We start from the raw sequence: 18,497 nt of genomic DNA on the forward strand, positions 1-18,497 counted from the left end.
GACATCAAGATTATTTTCAACAAGTCTGAAAACTTTAACTATTCTTTTAAGAGAGATGGGCCATTTTTCCTCTTAGTTTCTTTCTTTGTATCTCCCATGTTTCTGCCTTTGTACCTTCATGATTTAAACCGCCTGACTTGCGAAAAGAAATCATTATAATAAGAAACAAACTGAATTAAAGTTGATTAACGTTATATGTAACACTTCTTTCCCTTTTACAACTAAGTAAACTAAAAGAACTCCAAAAGGAAATAACATTTCAATGGATACCTAGTCATTGTGGTATACCTGGAAACGAGAAAGTCGATTATATTGCAAAACAGGCAACATAATTGCAACCAAGACCTCTTCAAGTGATATCTCTATCCAATGCTTTTGCTTCAGTAAAGTCTCATTTTACAAACCAATGGATCAACAATTGGCTCTCTTCTGACAAAGGAAAAATTTTACAGTCTGTACAAAAGAAAACAAATGACCAGGAAATGTACAAAAACTTGCCCAGACATGTTCAAACATTTTTAACAAGAGCCAGAACAGGTCACATTGTCACTCAATTGTACCTACACCGATTTCACATTTCTGATAATCCTACATGTCTGAGGTGATGATTAAGATCTGGAACACATTCTTCTATACTGTCCCTCCATAAACCACAAAAGAAGTAAATTAAAATCCTCAGTACCAGTTGCAGAAGACACAGCCCTGCAGTATATATTGACTACACCCCACCTCTGGCTACTAGCAACAGGCATCTATAACGAACACCGATAAAAATTCCCCTCATTTCTCGTGAAAAACAACAACTGAATAGACTACAGTGGACTATAGTGAACTTTATGTTGTCAGCAAACAGCTGGATACATTAAGAAGATTGATTGATTCTTTTCCTTTTACCTTCCAGTCTATAGTCATAAGGTATATTTTAGAGTTTTTTCTATACAGAGTGGGAGTTAAATAACCCTGCAGATTTTCAAAGCGAAATAGCTCATGTTCTGTACAGTCAAATCTCCGTATAACAATTATCGTTATAACGATTAACCCCTCTATTGCGATTAAAAGTACAGTTCCCGGCATAAAATGTATTCCTTCAATGTAAAAATTCTCCGGCTATAACGATATCCTCTATTGCGATATGAGGTTATGCCCTATTATTGTTAAATACAGTGAAACAGTTAAAAAAATCTTGGCATTTTTTTGGATAGCGATCTAAATTGGAACACTCAAGTAACATACACTTGCAAAAAAATATCTTCTCAACTTCACTCCTTGTTTCATATGAAAGAATTTCTACCACTTAGTCTAAAAAGAATCTTATTCAGACGCTTGTAATGCCCCATTTTGATTATTGCGATTCCTTGCTAGTTCACTCTTAGCTGAGAGACTACAACGTGTTCATAATGTGTGCATACGATTCATCTGCAATACTCGTAAATATGACCATGTAACGCCTTCCCTCCAGTTACTTTCATGGGTGCGTCTGAATAAACGAAGAACAATACATTCGCTGTTTCTTCTATTTAGAATCTTGCAGACTTCTACTCCGAATTATCTGCTATCGCGCTTTCAATTTCTCACAACTCTTCGAAATCGGCATTAAGCACTTGTTTCTATCCCTCATCATAAAATGTCTTTATACTCATTCTCCTATACTGTATAAATACCTCGCCTCTGGAATTCGTTACCTAATGACGTCAGGGACTGCCGGACTTTATCACAATTCAAAATTAAATTGGAAAATTTTGTCTTATTTAATGCATTTTAAGTATTGCTGGAAGTGTTGATTTGTGTTTTTTTTTTACTCTAGATTAAAATTGAAAGTTTCTTGTTTATGTTAGTTAATTAGTTAGGATACAATTAATTATGATACTTAATCACACATCTAAAGTCTGTGTGACTGCAACCTGTGTATATTTTTGTGTGGCTTTACTTTGTTTATAGTGTGATTTTTTTCTTTTTACTTCTATTATTGCATTTGTATTTCTGGTAGTGTGGAAGAGAAGGCCTGATGGCCTTAACTACACCAGAATAAATAAATAAATAAATAAATAAATAAATAAATAAATAAATAAATAAATAAATAAATAAATAAATAAATCTCTATTGAACGATACACTTTAATGGTTTCCAGTGTAGTATTTTCTCCCTCTCTACTAAAATAAAGCCCGGTAAAATGAAATATTTGTTGCTACGCGTGTGTCAGTCTCCGTGAAGGGAGCTCTGAAACAAACTGACATGATTTCTTTCAAAAAATGTAGGACAGTACAATGAGCAGCATATTAAGAGGCTTTCATTGATAGTTTTAACACTTTCTACCATAATATACACACCAAGTAAGCTGAATAGAAAGCTTCTTACCAATGTAACTCTTACTTTTAAAACCTCCTTATAACAATGCATCTCTTTATAACATTATTTTTCTTTGTTTCCCTAAATATCGCTCTAGAGAGATTTGACTGTATAACATAAATGTGTAATACCATATTGATAGAAAGTAAATAGTTTTCTCAGAAATTTTTTTTTTTTTTTTTTGCAAAATGTTTAATACCCTCTTATTCAATAACTACTGCAAGTAGGATTGTGATTTTTGTGCATTTCGATAGAAAATCTAATAAGTAACCATTTATCCCTCAGGCGTACTTCAATAGCATGCACGGTTTTCGTGTAAATTTAATTTAAAAAACACTTATTTCAAGAGACTGAACGATGCGAGCCGATTGCAACGGCGTCGTAGCGAGAGAGGGAGGTTCGCGTTCAGAGGCAGACCTGAGTTCGTTGATCTCTTACATCTGCATTGCTAGAAGAAAGAAAACTGTATAAGTGGCGATGTTGCCAGACTACTGAAACTTCCAACTAAATTTTCTAATTAACCGTACATTTAATCATGAAACGTAATATAGGTTTTCTATTCCTTTAAGTGTACCCTATCGTCTTTTCAGTCTGCAGGATTATTTTATTTCCAGCCTCTATACACACTTTACGTTCTGCATACGTCCAGTTACATAACTCTTCCGTTCATTATTCTGTTAGACTGCAATGGTGGGCATTCCTGCGGCATTGCCGCAGTGACATCAGACCTCAGCGAAGCATCAAACTTATCCCCTATCTTTCTCTTCCCCCACTCCATGAAAATACTGCGCGTGTACGTGGCGGATTATACTGGACTGCTGTACTTCAGAGCTTCATTAGTGATACAATGTCTTTCGCAGAATCATATGAATCGAGAGAATATCACACTTACAAGAAAGGCGGTTCTTTCATTTCTCATGTTTAGGATTAGTTACAAATTCAAGACGCGAACTTAAATATGTACATTCTTAAAATAGATCACATGTTATATGAGTTCAAAGAACACAGATTCAGTGATTTTCAAAGGATGGAGAAAGATTTCAATATTTTTGCCACTCCTTTTCATGTTTAAATTGAAAACGAAGAGTCCACTGCAAGAATGATGGATGTCATTTGGAATACATTTTTGCAGGAGAAGCAATTGAAAGTTTGAAATGCTTAGCGCTCAAAGCTTAACTGTGATTTTCCGATCATTACTGGACAGTGACTATCAGTGTTAATGCCATATAACTCTCTATGTACATTCTATATGTCTTAAGCTATGCATTGACAATCTTGGTTCATTTTCGACAAGAAAGTGACATCCATCATTCTTGAAGTGGACTCTTCAAATGTTATCCCAGAATTGCAGTTAGAGGTACTGGATTTGCAGAATGATGGCTTCTTGAAAGCAGAATGTGAAGGTCTATTGGGGGCTAAAATGTTTTAAAAGATGTCCAGTACTACATATCCACTGCTTAGACAGTTTGCTTCAAAAATAATGAGTACCGTCATTTCCCATAACTATGGTCCTGGAACATAACTATTGTCCACGATACAACTATTCAAATCTTGTACTCCATAACATAGTACCTCGTTTATCTATATTCTTGCTGTACTGTAGTTTGAATTCAAGTCATTGCAACTATGTACGAACGGTCTATGTTACTTCTACAATGATCTTTGAATGGTTGTATCGTGGACCATAGTTGTGTTCCAGGACCATAGTTATGGGAAATGACTGTATGTATTCATCAACCTACCAATGCGAACAGCTGTTTTCTAAAATGAAATTTATAAAGTCCAGTCACAGATCCCGCTTAAGCGATGCTCATCTCCTTGCGCAACTGAAAATAGCATGCACAGATATAAATCCCAATTTCGAAGAAATTGGTTTGAAAAATGATTAATTATATATCACGTGAATGGACTATTCTAATTACATATGGTAGGTAGGAGTGTAGTGGCGCAACTGTCTGTAAATCCGTCACTGCACTGTAGAGTGCAACCCCTCTCACATTATGTAGCCTAGTTGCCATTTAAATCCTGTGTTGTGGGTTGCGTTCATTTTGCCCACCACTGTGTTAGAGCAATTTTTATGGATACCACGTACCAAACCGTGTAGGCCTAAGAACATGCCTGCCTATTTAACTGTTGCAAAAGCCTAAACATCCGGGCTCTGGTTATGACTGTTCTCTTAAATTGACTGAACATGAGAATTAAATCAATGGATTTCCCAAAACACGTTATGAAATGTTTAATATAAAACAATTATCTCGAAAAGGAATAAAAAAACTAGCAAAATTGTATTCAAAATTTTTGTTCGAAATATCTAAAAAAAATAACCCTCTTACATTAATAATATTTACGGTTCAATCTGCAAATTAATAACGGCATTGGACGTATTTAGCAGTGTGGTTGTTGTTATTTTCGTTGTAGAAATTAGACGTGATTGATGTTGATTTCATGCAAAACCACAGAAATTCAGTCCAGATGTTGACTTACATGTGATCTGTATAGTGATTGTCGATCACGCGCAACCTTATCCTCGAATTAATCAACTTAGTTGGCTTAATTGGATACCGGTGTAGGTAATTGAAATCCTTATCAGATATGCGTGTTTTCCGATTTCCATTCGAGATGTGAGCAGCTTTAATCCAGGAGCGAAATAACTCATTCTTATGTGTTTCCTGCCTGTACACGACATACGTTAATTATAATATTTAAGAGTAATTCGTTTGCGCGTGTGCGAAGTCTTGTAAACATGGCGTGATACGATAATTCAGTACATGTACGATTTGAAGTCTGATAAATTATACGACACGTTTTGCTATTTTTCTTGGTGTTGATGATTTACTTTTTACTCACTTTAAAATTTGCTATTATTTTTTGTGCCTTTGTGTGTTTGTAATTACGACTTATCAATTTATATATTACTAGCCGTACCCGTGCGCTCCGCTGCACCCGTTAGAAATAAATATAAAGTAATTACATTAAAATAGGACATTTGATCCAGGGAACATTCGTGTTTGATAGAAGGATAAATTGTTTATTATGCTACTTAATTTAAATTGTATTTAAAAAAAGTAAAATGCGATCATTTTGATCCAGAGACCACTCATTTGGTCATAAAAATTATTTTAGGAAATACAGAAAACGAATATACAGAATAGCCTATGAAGTTTTTTGTGCATAAGAAGCTATTTTAATCTTACCTGTCCTCAATTCACTCAGAAGTTACTGTAATAACATTATAGTATTATGTCCATCTAGAGAAACTACACTTCCCAATGGTGAATTAATAATTAATTATACAAATAAGTTACTTTAGCTTCCGATATTACTTTATACAAACGCAGAAACATTCTCTGTAGGGTATGTTTCATAACTTTCGATTGTTGTCCAAGGCCCCTTATAGACGGAGTCATTTGCTTTTTATTTCATTACACCGCCTTAGATGGCGTTGTTATTGTAATTTTGAAACTCATTTATCTCATTAAATATCAGTCCTATCAAACTTTTGCATAGAATAAAACTTATCGGAAATCATTTTTAAAGAAACTTTTGTTATGTAACATATTTCACAAAAATCAATAATAAGCGAGATATTTCGATTTATTTAATTCAGGTCCCCTTATAACCACCCTTTTAAATAAAGTATTTTGAATGTCATATAGTCTATAATTTAAGTTACAACGAACTTAATACATATTCCAATTTTCATCGAAATCCGTTCAGCCATTATTTCGTGAAAAGGTAACAAACATCCAGACAGATAGACATACAAACAAAAATTTCAAAAAAGCGATTTTCAGTTTCAGGATGGTTAATTCTACATGTTAACACCAATTATTTTTGGAAAATCGAAAATTACCAGAAAAATTATGGCTACAGATTTATTATTAGTATAGATTGTATTTATATTCCACATCTAAACAATGTATCTATGTAATGGGAAATAAACTACTACTATTTACAACTACTGGGTGTCTCAATTAAACCACATTTTTTATCTATAAACAATGTTTATTATACGTATATTTCCCGTGGGACTGAGTTCCCCTGCCCATCACATTCCCCCATCTTACATCACCTGATGCTTACGTTTGGAGAATGTTAAAGGAGAACATTTTCAACTGTAATGATCCACCCACAACTGTGGCTGGATTACGTAAGAAGATCGTCTCGTTTTTCAGGACTCTGCAGCAACCTATGTTCCAGAATATGTTTCAAAATCTGTGTGATCGTTATGAACACTGTCCACAGCGCAATGGAGAACATTTTGAACATTTACATTATCATCCCGATAACTAATAACAAATAACAGTAACATATTGTTCCAGTACTGTATATTTTGGCGCATACCGTATTTTAAATAAGAAATGTAACACATATAAGACATTAGTATTAATAGCCCTATACCATTTTATGTGACTATTAGTAGGCACTTTTACTACGTCATACTACTTTTGACCAATAAAACTCTACGAAAGAACGTCTTTCAACCAATTATGGCTGCTTTTCGCACAATTTTATCGCTTCCCTAGCATTTGTTTGTTTTTATCACTTCCGTAGCATTTGCTTCTTTGTTTGCCAATATTTCAAACTGCAAATTCTTTACGGTACTATAAAACATGCTTTGCGATCGTAATTTGTTTCCCGCATAGATAGTCGACTGCTGCTTCGTTCAAACATATTGGTGAAGGTAACATTAGTCAAATAGAATTTTAGTAAGTCATTATCTATTTTATGCTCGACCATGCCGAAATGTAGTAATTATACGCCTGGTAGCAGTCCTTTAATGCATGTCATTAAAGTACACCTACTCATTTAAGGTCAGGTTTTCGATTATTCTCGGATATGCAATCGAAAGACAACGAAGGAAACGTCACGGAGGCTGGAAATCCAATACTGTCGCAGAAGTTTATGTTCTGTTACTATAATAATTAGCGTTAATTGTAAATAATATTCAAATAAATTCAATTTTTCATCTCGTTTTTCAATTCTAAATCAATTTCCAGGTTATACATTCTCTGCATTACATCAAGGTCAATGACATTATTGTTCCTCGGAAAAAGTCAATACTTTTGCGTCTGCGCACATCTCACAATTTCGAGCTATGAACAATGTCACTTCCGATCTTCTGTCAGATACAAATAAAATGAATATTTCTGAATAATTTCAAGTTAGAAATATGGTCGAGCATAAAAAGTCGTATGAAACTTGCTTATAATGGTAATTAAGTCGCTCGTGTGAAAATTATGAAACTCGCTTGCGCTCGTTTCATAAACAAACATACTTGCGTCTTAATTACTGTCATTATAGGCTCGTTGCATAATGTACTATTATTGTATTAGATTACTTTATTTCCTCTAATCTTTATTTACTTTCTCCTGTTTTTATCACCTTCCTACCATTTGTTTCTTTGTTTGCCAACATTTCAAACTGCAAATTCTTTACGGTACTTACTATAAAATATGTTTTGCGATCGTCATTTGTTTATAGCATAGACAGTCAACTGAAAATGGCGGTTCAGTTCAAACGTTTTGGTGAAGCTAACATTAGTGAAATAGAATTTCAGTAAGTCAGTTAATATTTTATTGTATTAGAGTACTTTATTTCTTCTAATCTTTATATAATTTCTTCTAATCGTGTAATAGTCAATTAAATCTCACTCGAGTTTTGATTTTCTCTTACTTACTTACTTTCAAAACTCTTTTAAGAAACCCGAAGGTTCATTGCCGCCCTAACATAAGCCCGCCAGCGGCCCCTATCCTGTGCAAGATTAATCCAGTCTCTATCATCATACCCCACCTCCCTCAAATCCATTTTAATATCCTCCCATCTACGTCTCGGCCTCCCTAAAGGTCTTTTTCCCTCCGGTCTCCCAACTAACACTCTATATGCATTTCTGGATTCGCCCATACGTGCTACATGCCCTGCCCATCTCAAACGTCTGGATTACGTGAAGAATACAATGCGTGCAGTTCTGTGTTGTGCAACTTTCTCCATTCTCCTGTAACTTCATCCCGCTTAGCCCCAAATATTTTCCTAAGCACCTTATTCTCAAACACCCTTAATCTCTGTTCCTCTGTCAAAGTGAGAGTCCAAGTTTCACAACGATACAGAACAACCGGTAATATACCTGTTTTATAACTGTTTCTCTAGATAAATCAAAACCTTTAGTGAGATTACTGTTAATGAAAACATTAATTAATATTTTCGCAAATATGACTTCCAAATATGCGACGACATTCTGCCACCCTGCTTTGGAGATCGTCATATGAAAGTTGCTACATTTCAGCTGGAATGTCATCTCTATGCGAATTCTCTCTTTCAGTTCTTCATGGTTTTCTGGTCATATTTAATATACCCTGCTCTTCAGCTATTCTCGCTGACAGGAGTCGCACACAGTAGACAAATTTGGGGATTTTGAAGGCCAGGCAATATCCTCTTGGTTAGACATGACGTGATTCCCGAAGAGATGGCGCACAGCTTTCCATAGAAATTCTAGTAGTGTATGATATGGTACATTATCTGAAATAATGTTGCCCTCTACAAGGAAAATCTTGCAAGTTGTGAGTTGAGAAAAATTTCACGCGTGCGGACATTTCGAGCAGCGGCCACTTATGGTTCGACCTTCCTCATCTTCACAAAAATAGGGGCCAGTAAACTTTTCTGAAGATATATATTATTTTAATGTACCGAAGTACATATGATATTTCCATGCAGATAATCTGCGTCATTATACGATGTAAGAGTAATGGAACGGAGAAAAATTCTCTCCGGCGCCGGGATTTGAACCCGGGTTTTCAGCTCTACGTGCTGATGCTTTAACCACTAAGCCACGCCGGATACCACCCCGGCGTCGAACAGAATGGTCTCAGATTAAGCTCCAACTCTTGGGTTCCCTCTAGTGGCCGCCCTCTGCACTACGTCATAGATGTCTATGAACGTAGGACCGAAGTCCACACATGTGCTGAGGTGCACTCGTTATGAGTGACTAGTTGGCCGGGATCCGACGGAATAAGCGCCGTCTTAAATCACGGAGAGAATTTTTCTCCGTTCCATTACTCTTACATCGTATGATGACGCAGAATATCTGCATGGAAATATCGTATGTACTTCGGTACATTAAAATAATATATATGATATGCGTAAATCACTTCGTGATTTAAGACGGCGCTTATTCCGTCGGATCCCGGCCAACTAGTCACTCACAACGAGTGCACCTCAGCACATGTGTGGACTTCGGTCCTACGTTCATAGACATCTATGACGTAGTGCAGAGGGCGGCCACTAGAGGGAATCCAAGAGTTGGAGCTTAATCTGAGACGATTCTGTCCGACGCCGGGGTGGTATCCGGTGTGGCTTAGTGGATAAAGCATCAGCACGTAGAGCTGAAAACCCGGGTTCAAATCCCGGCGCCGGAGAGAATTTTTCTCCGTTCCATTACTCTTACGTCGTTTTCTGAAGATGCTGCTCAACATTTTGACACCTTCTGACTCTGCCAACGTCACTAGTGTAGTTGTTGAGGATTTTCTGAGGTACTGTAATGATAATTTTGTTTATTAACAAAACCGCTTGGATAAAAATTTCCTTCGTCAGACATTCATTGTTTGAAGTAAAAATATGATATCTATTTCAAAATGTAACTTACTTTTGAATAACTCTATAGCCTACATAAACTTCATGCTTATTTTAGACAACGTTACACGAAATAAATGGCTGTTAAGCCTATGTTTCACGGAAGGGAGATGACTTCATCTGTTTGTTGTTGCTAGGAAACCCTTTTATATCTTTCTTTTGCTAGTCGTCCCTCCCGTAGTTTTTAGAAGCTGTATGGATGTTTCATTGCAGGCATGTATAAATATACACTTGTGTGTTTGTTTCATTTCTTTTGTTGTGGGCGGATGGGCTCCTTGATTTATTGCTACTAGTCTTATGATCCTTGCAATTTCAAGGCTTCATCACAACCTACACACTTTTCCCTTAGTTTGTGGCTAAATAATGGCCAACAGTACGACAAAAGAAGCTTGACAATTTCCGAGAAGAGAAAGCTTCTCTGTCGAAAACCTAGTGGCGTAGCTTGTCAGGTACAACGTCCAGAAAGATACGTTTCTTTGCTGGTTGGCTATATCGGACAGTTTTACTTTCTTATTACTGTACATCAAATTACACAGAGAAAATGTGCTGAAAAACTCGTTTTCAGCAACCTGGCTTGTACAGGGACATCATTTTATTTTTACTTCATTTTTATTGTACCTGAGCTATTGAATGTACTTCACTCCCATCCCCTCTACTAGTAAACTTCCAATGCAGTCAAAGTCGCCTTACGGTCATAATAACCATTACTGAATGAGTATAGTATGTTCCAGAAATATGTTCGCGTTTTCCAGTGACGAAAGAGCTTTCAATATTGAATCATATTTTCGCACAGGTACTGTCGTCCGTTTGCCTACGTCGCATCCCGGTTTCCCCCCACCCGCTTCTGCTCGCCCCTCTGTAAAGCCTAGTGACTGGGCTGTCTTAGCTCTTTTCTGAAAACATTAATTTGTTAGAAATTGGACGTCTGCGTAATATTACACACCTGTTTAAAATAACTTAAATAAAAGGGTCTCGTTAAGTAATTAACTGTCACGTGATTTCCCCTCTTTCTACGACCCTGTGACAAAATCACTTGGGCGGACAGTAGATAGCATGTCTGAGTAATTTTATCTCTTCGGATCGGGCAGAAGTGAAGATTGAATTTATAGTACGTAAGGTACATTTTTATAGAGTAGATACAGAATTATTTCAACATGAGTTACTAGTATGAAGGGCGAAATTGGTAATTGGAATTAGGTACAATAGTCTATAGTGCGATAATATGCATAAAACAACTGAAGCCTATATCGAAAACGGCCACCATTTTAAAAAATGTGTTTAAATATCATATTATGATTATTTTACAATTTAACTTCTTCCTCTATATTGTACGATAATGTGTTGTAGACAGTATAATATACACTGCATAATGAATACATCCGCATGGATAGCTCAGTTCGTGCGTTAAAACACTTATTGTTAGTACAATACTGTATTTTGATTAAACAAAAACCTAATGAAAATTATCAAACTCAAAATCGCGATATTTTCTACTTTTCTTCCCTCCTAGAGTTAGCAAAGTGATTTGTTTGTATTTTACGCCAATAGACTATCATCGAACTCCAGTCGTGGAAGGGGGTAGCAAGCGGTGTTTCCGTTTCTCAACAGTTAATCCAAAGGTATAGCCAGGTTAATATTAGGAATGTTAGTAAAAATAAAATGATGTCCCTGTATTTCGACTCGAACTGCGATATCTCGAAGTGCTTACGGAAATAATTAGCCATGCTTCGAGTTATCCAAAATTCGAGACATAGTAAATATGAAAAAATTTACAATAATATCATAAATTATTATTGATGAGTATTACCGCTTAGCTTTCAATAAAGAGAAGTCGAGGATATCCATAGACTCTTTCTTTGGAATCCGTAACAAAGTTTGAAAAGAATAATGTTAAAGACAGGTAATTAAGCTAGTTAAACTAAGTTAATGGTAGGCCTATTTCATCACATTCATTCAATTTTACTTGCACGTATTGTGTACATAACTTCCAGTTTTCACCTTAATATTGAGTTAAATAATATGCATTTCCTTTAAGGAAGAGAGATATTCGAGAGATCGAAAAATCGAGTAATAGAACTTCGAGATATGGAAAAAGTATTACATGTAATTCCGCCGGGAAATTAAAATTACTTCGAGGTATAGAAAAATCGAGTTATTGACTGTATTATTTTGTGTAAATAATGAATCTAAATCCTTAAAGGGGTCCTTTCAAATTATAATTCTTTTTTGGGTTTCTTCTAATCTATATAGAGATCGAATGACTTGTAATATCCTATACTCATGCTTAGTTATATTTGCCTCTGTATAGTTATAACAATTGAACCAATGGCAATTAAATTACTTTCCTCACCATTAGCATTAATTAATACATTCATTCATAGTTTTCTGTCCAAGGACAGGTCTTTCGCTGCAAACCCAGCTTTCTTCAATCTTTCCTATTTTCAGCCTTCTTCTTAGTCACCGCATATGAACCATATATCTTACTGTCGTCTATCATTTGTTATCTTCTTCTTCCCCAAACTCTTCTCCTGTTCACCATACCTTCCAGTGCATCCTTGAGTAGGCTGTTTCTTCTCAGCTAGTGACCCAGCCGATTCCTTTTTCACACATGAAGAATTTCTTGAAAAGTAAATTGCTTTTCATTTTATTTCTACACGTTGATTGATTAATACACATTATTTACGTAACACTGTATATTAAATTGTCAACAGTAAACTCACTAGACGTTTTGATTTATCTAGAGGAAATCAAAACTCGAGTGGGATTTAATTGACTATTACACGATTACAAGAAAGTATATAAAGATTAGAAGTAACGAAGTACTCCAATACAATCAAATATTAATTGACTTACGAAAATACAACTGTCTTCAAATGTATTATTGTACCATCTCAACATTACAAATATTACGCTAGATGAATGCTATATGGCAGTAGTGAGCAATGCCTTCTCGTCGAGTAGTTCTCGATCTATACACGATGGCAATGTTACTAGTCAAGAAGGTTTTGTTGATTCAGTTTCATTTTTATTAAAACAGTTGCATTCCACTTCAATTATCCGAATCCCAGTAATCAACGTCACTTGACAGATGATTTTCAATAAATCTTAATATTAAACAATCTCTGATACGTGACTATCCATAATATCATATAGCAGAAGCTATAACATAACCTAACTAATATACACAAGTGTTAGAAAAGTTTTAATTAACGACGATGACATAAAAAAATAAACATGAATAATTTTAAAAGGAATAATTATTGAATGTACAATTTGAAATTTGAATGTGGTTGGTGGTTCAATTGATGTTATATTGGACGTGTGCGTAATAGAAGTGGAACTCGTTGATTTAGGCCTACATGGGGTATTCAACTTATTCAGGATTTCCGAATGAATAATTTTAAAAGGAATAATTATTGAATGTACAATTTTCAAATTTGAATATGGTTGGTGGTTCAATTGATGTTATATTGGTCGTGTGCGTAATAGAAGTGGAACTCGTTGATTTAGGCCTACATGGTGTATTCAACTTATTCAGGATTTCCGAATGGTGCTCTTCATTTATTTGTAAATCGGATTTCAGAAGATGCATAGGTATGATCAATGATTTTTATTAATTCTTGTTCTTGAATGCCAATGCGAGTCATATTTGAAACTGCTGTGCACCGACTGGAGTGGTTTGTAATTTTATATATATATATTTGACGTCCAGACCTGCGCAGTTTCAAATATTGGCAAACAAAGAAACAAATGCTAGGGACGCGATAAAATTAAACAAATGCTAGGGACGCGATAAAATTGTGCGATAAGCAGCCATGATTGGTTGAAATACGTCCTTTCGTACCGTTTTATTGGTCAAAAGTAGTATGACGTAGTAAGAGTGTAATAGTCACTGTAATCGGTTACTTCACGTAACTTTGAAAGTTTAAGTACCGGTAGATATTGTTTTCCGTTTCATTCATTTTGAAACATATTTAATTACTTTATATATTGTCTTTGTAGGAGCTATAAATTCGGGGTACATGATTTTCCGCCAGTTGATTTTGCGCCATCTGGCGTGATTTTTCAGCAAATTGTATTTATTGTTATAACTACCAACCTAAGAAAGTAAAATGTTTGACTTCCGTCACGGGTACTTGATATTGCGCCACTTATGGCGGAAAATGGGTTTCCTCAGAAATCCTAGGTCTGGTAACGACTTTGTTACGAATTTGCCATTCTCATATGAAGCGCGTATGATGAAGCTAGCATCACCCTGACACATGACATTAAATTTCCGAACATTCTCTAGTTAATGAATTCACTTTAGACATGACATGAACTCAAGTTTTAGCTTTGTTTTATTATTCATGCAAGGTAACGAACAAAGATGCTTATCTCGAGTCTGTGTCTTGAGAAATAATTAACTTAGACCGCTGTGAAGTGCATAAATTTATTACCTGTTGCAGCTTAACAACAAGAAATGTAAAATCAAGAAGTAGAGGAGAAACTTATCGATTAACTTAAGGTTAACTTGAAATTGATTGCGTCGTTTTTTACTCGTACGATGAATTAATGTGGTTGATATGGGAAAAATGGAAAACCATTATTAAAATCAGATAAAAAGAAAAAGAATCATGAAAAAAACATTGTTTGTTACTCGCGTGAAGAAGAGCGCGGGATGAAACGGCAGGGAGAAGTGTCTTCTAGTGATATAAATGCTTATGTGACGTAATGGCGATATTGTTCAGCTAGCTAACAAATATCTAGACCTGATCAGTTGCTAATCTTTTCTCTTGTGCTTACGAAATGAGAAGTTAAGAGTATTAATTATAATTCCCATTAGATTAACTAATTATTAGTAGTTACTTTATTAAAATAATATTCATCATTCATTCATTATTCTTTCAATGCAAACCAGCTTCCTCCAATCCTTATTATTTTCTGCCTTCCATATATCAATGTTGTCTATCATCTGTTATCTTCTTCTGCCCCGAACTCTTCTCCCGTTCACTATTCTTCCAGTGCATCCTTCAGTAGACAGTTTATTCTCAGCCATTGACCCCAGCCAATTCATTTTCCTCTCTCTGTTCAGTTTCAGCATTATTCTTTCTTCACTTACTTTTTCAACACAGCTTCCTTTCTTATTCTATCTGTCCATTTCACTCGCTCCATTCTTCTCCATATCCACATTTCAAATGCTTCTAGTAGCTTCTCTTCACTTCGTCGTAATGTCCATGTTTCTGCTCCATACAATACCACACTCGACACAAAGCACTTCACTATTCTCTTCCTTAGTTTTTTTTTTCAGAAGTCCGCAGAAGATGCTCCTTTTTTGTATTAAAACCTTCCTTGGCCATTGCTATCCTTATTTTGTTTGACTTCCTGGCAGCAGCTCATGTTACTGTGTGTAGTACACTCCGAGTATTTGAAGCTGTCCACTTGCTCTACTGTCTCATTTAGAATTCGCAAGTTTATCTTCTTTAAGATGTAGTAATTCGTTAATTTTTTTATGAAGCTTGTACTGTGGACGTTATCAGTTTGGATGTTGGCGAATAGGGGCGTTGTTTCAAGTAGCTTTGGAGTGAGTAAAGGTAGCTTACCATTTGGGTGCACGCGACAGAGACAAGCACCGAGACAGGCGACAAAGACAGGAGACGGAGACATCTCTCGCTAAATTGATATTGCGACCGAGACAAGCGACAGGCGAAAGCGACACAACAACACTCTCAGTATTCTAGAAGAGTTTGTTCAGAAAATACGTGCAAATATTCTGTGAAATATGACTACAAATGTGTTTAATTTCTCAGCAATATCCCTCCAGATGTTATCACGGGTATTCCCATCCTTGTGCGACTCGACCTGTGGATCAAACAATGGTGGGTTTTCTGCTACTAATTCTCCCAATTGTTCGTCTTCTTGCCAGTGGATTTAATTTCTGACATTTTGGACAGGTATTTTACTCCACAAAACACGGACTGTATAAGACTGTCGCGAGACACTACTGGTCCGAAAGCGGTCTCGTGCGCTTTGTCTCGGTTGCTTGTCTCTGTCTCGCGCTCTCAAATGTACTTCATATAATTCTATAGGAAGCAGACAGACGACGACTGTCTTGGTCTCTCGTCTGTGTCGCCTGTCTCGGTCGCTTGTCTCTGTCTCGCGCTCTCAAATGTACTTCATATAATTCTATAGGAAGCAGACAGAAGGCGACTGTCTTGGTCTCTCGTCTGTGTCGCCTGTCTCGGTCGCTTGTGTCTGTCTCGCGCTCTCAAATGTACTTCATATAATTCTATAGGAAGCAGACAGAAGGCGACTGTCTTGGTCTCTCGTCTGTGTCGCCTGTCTCGGTCGCTTGTGTCTGTCTCGCGCTCTCAAATGTACTTCATATAATTCTATAGGAAGCAGACAGAAGGCGACTGTCTTGGTCTCTCGTCTGTGTCGCCTGTCTCGGTCGCTTGTCTCTGTCTCGCGCTCTCAAATGTACTTCATATAATTCTATAGGAAGCAGACAGAAGGCGACTGTCTTGGTCTCTCGTCTGTGTCGCCTGTCTCGGTCGCTTGTCTCTGTCTCGCGCTCTCAAATGTACTTCATATAATTCTATAGGAAGCAGACAGAAGGCGACTGTCTTGGTCTCTCGTCTGTGTCGCCTGTCTCGGTTGCTTGTCTCTGTCTCGCGCTCTCAAATGTACTTCATATAATTCTATAGGAAGCAGACAGACGGCGACTGTCTTGGTCTCTCGTCTGTGTCGCCTGTCTCGGTTGCTTGTCTCTGTCTCGCGCTCTCAAATGTACTTCATATAATTCTATAGGAAGCAGACAGACGGCGACTGTCTTGGTCTCTCGTCTGTGTCTCCTGTCTCGGTCGCTTGTCTCTGTCTCGCGCTCTCAAATGTACTTCATATAATTCTATAGGAAGCAGACAGACGGCGACTGTCTTGGTCTCTCGTCTGTGTCGCCTGTCTCGGTCGCTTGTCTCTGTCTCGCGCTCTCAAATGTACTTCATATAATTCTATAGGAAGCAGACAGACGGCGACTGTCTTGGTCTCTCGTCTGTGTCGCCTGTCTCGGTCGCTTGCCTCTGTCGCGTGCATCCTAATATAATCTTTACGCTGTAAGAAAAATTCTAATATAAACAATAGCACCTGATTGAAGTGATGCTTCATTGGCCACTGTTTGGCGCCATAGATTCTCAGTACATGTTCCTGCCTACTGTTGTACATTCTGTTTCATATTAAACATTTCCCGTTACTCGTCAAGTAGGCCTAACCTCACTACTATGCATTCATTTGCTTAGGAAACATTTACTTTATAATTATTGTAATTAAAACATAACTTATTTATATACATTAAAGACTATTTGTTTTTCTCCGCTTTTTAGAGGGTTTCCACTCTTATGTTAATAACCACACACACCGAGGATGCAGAAGCTATGCTTCAGTACGACGTGCTTACGTGAACAACTACGAGCTCGAGTGACGTCAGCTTGTTACAAGAACAGACTACCTCGGTATTACTGTTGGTATTCATCCGCATTCATAGTACATAACAAAATATAAAATTAGCTTTCGCTTTACATATCGTTTTACATATGAGTGAAGTTATATGTTTCATTGTATTTAACAACTAGAATTAAATTTTTTATTTTCAAATAATACAAGATTATGGTTTCCAAATAAGAACTATATCTTCCTGCGTCGTGTGAGTGTTTCGACTGTGAGCCAATCACGGGTATGACAGCAACGTGCTTATGTTTACATTAGGATTTTTCTTACAGCGAAAACAGTATAGTTGATGTATTCCTTTGGCGTTCTTTACAGAGCCGGTAAGGTGAGTCCCGTATAATACACCCTTACATCGTAATATACTATTCCCGCGTCGTATGCAGATAAAACGTTCCTCATTAAAACAGAATGATGATGGGAAGAAGTTGAAGATGATAATGGTGGTGGTGGTTGTAATGATGCTGGTGATGTCAGCCTAGTAGCAAGAAATCATGTATGAAAACAAAAGGGAATTCTAATGTCCTCTTCATTATGGTAGCATAAAACTCTTCTTTCGAGAAAGTAGGATCATTGCTACAGAGAACACACTGTCGTGCTTTCGTAGCCAGATTAATGCCCGCTTTTTCATGCTGCCCGTTCTTTACTATGGTTGTCTCTCTCTCTCTCTCTCTCTCTCTCTCTCTCTCTCTCTCTCTCTCTCTCTCTTTTTTTTTTGAAACTTTCCGCGTCATGGCTTTAGTCATCAGAAATCTCATTTTGTAGAAATGCGCCTGATTTCTTATTCTGCGGGGGCGGTCCCGGCCTGTAACCAAGGCAGATTATTCACAGGACAAGAGAGCGGCGACACACGATGCTGGCGGCGTGAAATCCAATATAATGCCGCGCCATCTCCACAAAAGTAAATATGCATTAATTCCCGCACTCTTTTGACCTCCTGCTTCACTCAATTGTTTTGCTCTCTTTGTGCGGAATGCGTGCCAGAGATGTCATATACATATGTTTTGTCTCTTCCTTTTTAGTCCGACATGTAAAACATGACGTGC

The 18,497-nt window shown here is 36.8% G+C and overlaps 1 protein-coding gene and 1 non-coding gene across 2 annotated transcripts in view; both read right to left on the minus strand.

Moving 5' to 3' along the window:
* The window catches only part of LOC138695079 (leucine-rich repeats and immunoglobulin-like domains protein 2), a 623,017-nt gene that overhangs the window by 140,951 nt on the left and 463,569 nt on the right, over window positions 1-18,497 (minus strand). The gene's annotated exons all lie outside the window — the stretch shown is intronic.
* Window positions 9,109-9,180, minus strand: TRNAY-GUA (transfer RNA tyrosine (anticodon GUA)). Its single transcript has one exon. It is a non-coding gene; the product is annotated as a tRNA-Tyr (tRNA).

This window comes from Periplaneta americana, chromosome 1 (genome assembly GCF_040183065.1).
Source record: "Periplaneta americana isolate PAMFEO1 chromosome 1, P.americana_PAMFEO1_priV1, whole genome shotgun sequence".
In the NCBI taxonomy this organism is placed as follows: Eukaryota; Metazoa; Arthropoda; class Insecta; order Blattodea; family Blattidae; genus Periplaneta; species Periplaneta americana.